The following is a 6,281-nucleotide window of genomic DNA, read 5'->3' on the forward strand; positions in this document are numbered from 1 at the left end:
AGAGGGCATGGAAGCCGGTGCCCCTAACTCCCACCTTGCCCTATCCATCTCCTCCATCTGGCTGTTCCTGAGTTGTATCCTTTTATAGTAAACTAGTACCCTAGGTTTCTGAAGTCAACCCTATGAATCCTATTATTTGGATTTTATTTATTTATTTATTTTTATGGCTGTAGCCACAACACGTGGAGATTTCCAGGCTAGGAGTCAAATCTGAGCTGCGGCTTCTGGCCTACGCCACGGCCACAGCCACAGCCACACTAGATCCAGGCTACATCTGTGACCTACACCACAGCTTGAAGCGGTGCCAGATACTTAACTCACTGAGGAGAGCCAGGGAAAAAACCCACATCCTCATGGATACTAGTCTGTTTCATTCATTACCGCTGAGCCACAACCGGAATTCCTCTTTATTTAGATTTTATTTATGCTATGTCAAGAAGCAAACTGGAAGATATTGCAGATGCAGAAGCCACAGTTATGCAGTAACACACGTAGTCAAAATTTTTGATCGGTATCTCAAGTGTATTCCTTTGAACAATGATATTCCTGTATTATGCAATCGAAAAAGGAAGTGCTTTAGATTGTGCTCTTGACTATCCAGATATCACAGACTGGGAAATGGAAACTGTTATGGACACGGCTGGTCACAGCCTCTTCTGCTTTTTGGTTTACACCAGGTACTGTTCCTATAATCAGATATTCAACAGGAACAGCAACAGGAATAGTAGCAGTGAAACCAGCTAAGAAATTTTGGGAATGTCTAAGAGATACAGGAAATGACCTTTCTACAGATGATGCATTGGGAGCTGGATGTTTCTCCCCTTCTTTGATCCTGTTGACAGAAACATAGGTTTGGGGACTCCTTTTTTTTTTTTTTTTTTTTTTTTTGCTATTTCTTTGGGCCGCTCCTGCGGCATATGGAGGTTCCCAGGCTAGGGGTCGAATCGGAGCTGTAGCTGCCAGCCTACGCCGGAGCCACAGCAACGAGGTATCCGAGCCACGTCTGCGACCTACACCAGAGCTCACGGCAACGCCGGATCGTTAACCCACTGAGCAAGGGCAGGGATCGAACCCGCAACCTCATGGTTCCTAGTCGGATTCGTTAACCACTGCGCCATGATGGGAACTCCGGATTTGGGGACTCCTTTACACCATATTTGGACATATAAGTCCTTGGTGCCTGACATACTGGATTTCCACTTAAAGAGAGTTAATCTTGGAAGCATCTTCAGGAGTGAATAATTCTATGGCTGGTGCTAGTTTGATCTAGAGAAAAAACAAGAATTCTTATGTTTTAACTCCAGTTGATAAATTTTGGTAGAAACACAAAGGAAAATTTCCACTTCCAGAAGTTTTGGAATCAGTTCAACAAGAACTGAGCACAGGAAGAGGAGGTCAAATGACTTAGAAAAAAGCTTTATGGGATGAGAAGTGGAAGATGAAGGGGCCAAGACCACGCTTTCTGATGGTACTGCTCAGCTAACATCAGCTGTTGATTCTTTGCCAGAACTCCTTGTGGGGGAAGAAAAAGACTTATTGATCTCCATAAAATGTTGCTTTGCTGTCTTATAAAGGCCAGAAGAGTGGATCTGTGTTTTGAATATAAAGAGACAACAGTGAGCAAAACAATTCTGGATAAATCTCTTTTAGACACCATATCAGACCTTGATGCAGAAACACCAGAAGATAAAGTGAGGCCATTTCTTATCTATGATGTAAGCACGCAGCAAGCAGTTTCTGAGTCTGATATGTAGCTATACATACCAAGAAGGTTTAACTGACACAGGATGCAACCTTAATCCCTTGAGATGTATCAAACAGTGGAAGGCTTTTACCAGCCTGGCCTCAGCTCCTGCCAGCTCTTGCAACACTACCCCAAGTCCTGAATACAGGATCACAGTTTGTGATGGGAGAGGAGGATGAACCCGGTACTGAAACGGCTACATCTACTGGTCTTCATGGAGATGAAGTCAAACCCTGAAACTGATGACTACAGATGTTTTGATCCCAAATGCTGTGAGGCGATGACAGCTCAGTTCCAAGGAGCAAAAATCTATTCCCAGAAGCAATTTTTTTGTGTTGGGAGACGGCAACTACATTGAATATCAAAAGCTTGTTGACAACAGAAAGAGGGAACAAGGCAAACACATTTTCTGTGGCTGCAGCTGACTTTTTAAGGCTGCATAGTTCATAAAACAGCTGTCACAACTTTGATGAAAAGGAGATGCTCAGAGTTTAACTAGATAGGAAGAGCTCCCAGATTTCACTGTCCCTGTCTGCCTCCATGCAGGCCCTGCCCAGCCAACCAGAGTTTGTAAGTTATACTCGCTTTGATGCAGGAGACCCAGTGTATCTGCCCCTGCTTCCACCTTGTCATTAGGTTTTTTACTCCCTTCCTGGCAGGTCACATTTTGATTTCTGTTCAGCTTTTTAAAAAAATTTTTCTCTTTCGGCCACACAGCATTCCCACAGCATATGGAAGTTTCCTGGGCCAGGGATTGAACCCAAGCCACATCTGTGACCTACACCACAGCTGGGACAACTGCTGGCTCTTAACCCACTGTGCCAGGTGGGGATTGAACCAGCAATGCCACAGAGACAAGCTGGATCATTAACCCACTGAGCCACAGTGGGAACTCTTCTGTTCAGCTTAAATGAGTTCTCCTAACCGTGGGTGCTGTCATGCCAAAATTAATTCTGGACCTGAATCTAGTGATTTCCATCTTTGATTCCTCCTGTCCCCAGGACACCTCCAGGCATGTTGGCATCTTAATATCCTTTGTGATTTAACAAGGGGATCACCATGTGTGGGGGCACCTCTGTCACATGTTCCTCAGCATGGGCCATCCTGAGCCAGACAGGACCAGAGCTCAGAGCTGCTTTCTAAGGGTCGTACTCAGGGATGCCAAGAGGCAAGTTCACGTGCCCTCATGGGCCTGTGTCAACCTCTGTCCTCGGTCAAGTGGAAGCCATCGCTGGGGACACAAGTGGCCTATATGGCACATCTTCTGTTTTGAGTGTCATTCGTTCCCTCTAACACAAATCCTAGTTTTGCTTTGGGAAACCACATCTTCCCCACCTTGTGTTCTTATAAACACCTTGAAATTGGCTTCTTCTCTACTCAAGCATTTTACAGTCAGATCTTATGTTTTTCCTGTTCCCCTGGAGAAAGGGAGTGGCTTGGGGAAGAGCATTTCCAAAGTCAGAGCATCACAGGCAACAAGACAACCCCAGTCATGGTGCTCAGCTCTCTGGGGAGCAGATGAAAAAAAAAAGTGTATGTTTAGATCAATTGTAATGGAAAAATAAAAATCATAAAAAAGAAAAAAAGTATACGTAATTTTCTAAAATTCAGATAAACCCCACCTGGGCTGTGCTGGGGAGGCCACCATTCCTCTGACCCTGCTCCTGTCAATTAGAAGCCAAGTGGCAGGTGTGCCCCTGAAACCTTGCTTCCCAGCTTAGAGCTATGGGTTACCTGCCTGAGGGGTCCCTTCTCATCTGGGCCAGGTGCTCTCCTGAGCCATCTCTCTGGCCCAGCAGCTTGAGAGGTCTCAGAGAATGTCCTCAGAGATGGGATGAGTGGAAATTTCCATGGAGGGTGCTGAGTTAAATCCACCCAGATGTGATGCAGACACATGTGTTCAGAGGGGCTCCCAACTCCTCTATGAGAGATCACTGGAAACAGCCTGAGTGGATGAAGGCATTTTTGGCCCAGAGTATGAAACTGTGTAAACAGCCTAATCGGGGAATTATTTGCTCCTGTGCACATACCCCATCCAAGACTGCTCACCCTGTGTCTGCTCTTCTCCCATCTCTCTCACAACCAGCTCCCCTCTCCCCCTGGTTCCTTGTTGAGAACCACTAGGAGGGTCCCCCCACAGTACTGGCCAGGATGCCTATCTGTCTGTATCCACACTGTCTGTACCTGGACAGGTGTAGGGTTGGGAGAGAGAGAGGGAGAGAGAGGGAGAGGGAGGGAGCACATAGGGTAGCGGGGGCTCTCTGAAGTAATTGATGGAACCTAAGGCAAAGCACTGCTATCACTTGCTACAGGGTCTGATGACACTGCCCATAATTCAGTGGCTCCATGCATGTTTTAATCTCCAGGTGATGTTCCCTCTATGCCCTCAGACTCCATGAAGGATGAATGACTTTGTCCACTATCTACTCAAGTGCTATAAATATCTGACCCCATGGTGGAAGAGCAGCAAGAAGACGCCACCTGCAAAGATGGTCCTGTGCAAGGTACGCTGATGATGTCTGGTTCACTGACACTCCTGGCTCCTAGTTCTGCTCTGAACATTTGTGAGCAGTGAGGACACAGGACCCTGGTGTGTGTCCAAGGGCCCCCACACCGAGTGGGAGGCTGATTTCTTCAGTGAGTTATTCTTGCTGAGAAGTCAATTGCAGCAAAACATACATTGGAAACATAAAGGGGATTGATAAACATCAAAACAATTTCAGCTCCACTGCCCTGTTTATAGCAGGCTTCCTCAGAGCTCCTAATCCCAGGCCTAATGTATGTATAGTCAGCCCAAGTTTCATCACTGAATTTAAATTATGACATTTTTGAGGATTCAAACAGCATCACATACTCATACACTGTTTGTGTGTATAATATTAAAACATCACTGCCATTTCAGCTTCACAAAGCTTGTTTCTTGAGAAATGTCAAAAGGCAACATCTACTTCAATTTACTTTTTTTCCCCCTTTCTATTATGTTTTGTATACAGAAATTTCCTCTTTCAAGGGAAGGTGACATGGAAAAACATATCACCATTCAGATGTTCTTAATAATTTCCAAAATCAGAGGGCATTTTCCCTCTGTCTTCTTATATTTCAGCCCATCAAGGGTGCAAAAAGCCTTACATATTTCAGCACTGCCATGTTCTTTGTGTATATCCACTACAGCCTTCGTGGATTCTCCTGGAAGAAGAGAACCCCGTACCTGAGATGGCAGAAAAATATGTTTCAGATGAAGGAACAATGCAAAATCCCAGAAGAAAAACTGAGTGAAGTGGAGATGGGCAACTTACCTGAAAAAGAATTCAGAGTAATGATAAAGATGATACGAGATCTTGGAAAAAAAAAATGGAGGCACAGAACAAGAAATTACAAGAAATGTTTAACAAATAGCTAGAAGATTTAAAGAAAAAACAAACAGGTGAATAATACAATAACTTAAATGAAAAATACCATAGAATGATTCAATAGTAGAATACATGAGGTGGAAGAACAAGTAAGTGAGATGGAAGACAGATTGTTGGAAATTACTGCCATGGAAAAGAATAAAGAAAAAAGAATGAAAAAAATGAGGGTAGTCTGAGACCTCTGGGACAACATTAGACACACCAGCATTCACATTATAGGGGGACCAGAAGAAGAAGAGAGAGAAAGTGCTGGAGAAAATATTTGAAGAGATAATAGCTGAAAATTTCCCTAATATGGAAAAGAAAAATTTCCCTAATATGGAAAAAAAGGAAGTCTGCACTTCCTCAAGTCCAGGAAGTGCAGATTCCTACACAGCATAAACCCAAGGAGGAGCACAATGAAACACATATTAATCACACTGACCCAAATTAAAGACAAAGAGAAAATATTAAAAGCAACAAGGAAAAAAGCAAGAAATAGCATACATGGGGGACATCCTTGGTGGCTCAATAGGTTAAGGATCTGACAATTGTCACTGCTGTGGCTTGGGTCACTGCTGTGGTGTAGGTTTGATGCCTGGCCTGAGAATTTCCACATATTGCAGATGCAGCCAAAAAACAAAAAGACAAATAATAAAAACCTCCAAGGGAATCCCCTTAAGGCTATCAGCTGATTTTTCAGCAGAAACTCTGAAGTCCAGAAGGGAGTGGCATGATATATTTAAAATGATGAAAGGGAAAAACTTCCAACCAAAATACTCTACCCAGCAAGGCTCTTGTTCAGATTTGATGGAGAAATCAAAAGCTTTACAGACAAGCAGAAGCTAAAAGAATTCATCACCACCAAATCAGCTTTATACAAATAATAAAGAAACTTATCTAGGTGGAAAAGAAAAAGCCACAACTGGAAATAAGAATTATGAATAGGCTCACTGGTAAAGGCAAATATATAGTGAAGGTAGGAAATCATCCACACACAAGTATAATATCAAAACTAGCAGTCATGAGAAGAGGAGAGTACAAATGCAGAATCCTGGAGATGCATTTGCAAGAGACCAGAAACTTAAAACAATCATCTATCTATCTATCTATCTATCTATCTATCTATCTATCTATCTATCTATCTC

The 6,281-nt window shown here is 43.4% G+C and overlaps 1 pseudogene; it reads left to right on the forward strand.

Annotated features, from left to right (window-relative positions):
* The first annotated feature begins 414 nt into the window (after positions 1 to 414).
* On the forward strand, positions 415 to 2,214 carry LOC125116670 (sec1 family domain-containing protein 1-like; annotated as a pseudogene).
* The last annotated feature ends 4,067 nt before the right edge of the window (positions 2,215 to 6,281 follow it).

This window comes from Phacochoerus africanus, chromosome 15 (assembly GCF_016906955.1).
Source record: "Phacochoerus africanus isolate WHEZ1 chromosome 15, ROS_Pafr_v1, whole genome shotgun sequence".
NCBI classification, from domain to species: domain Eukaryota; kingdom Metazoa; phylum Chordata; class Mammalia; order Artiodactyla; family Suidae; genus Phacochoerus; species Phacochoerus africanus.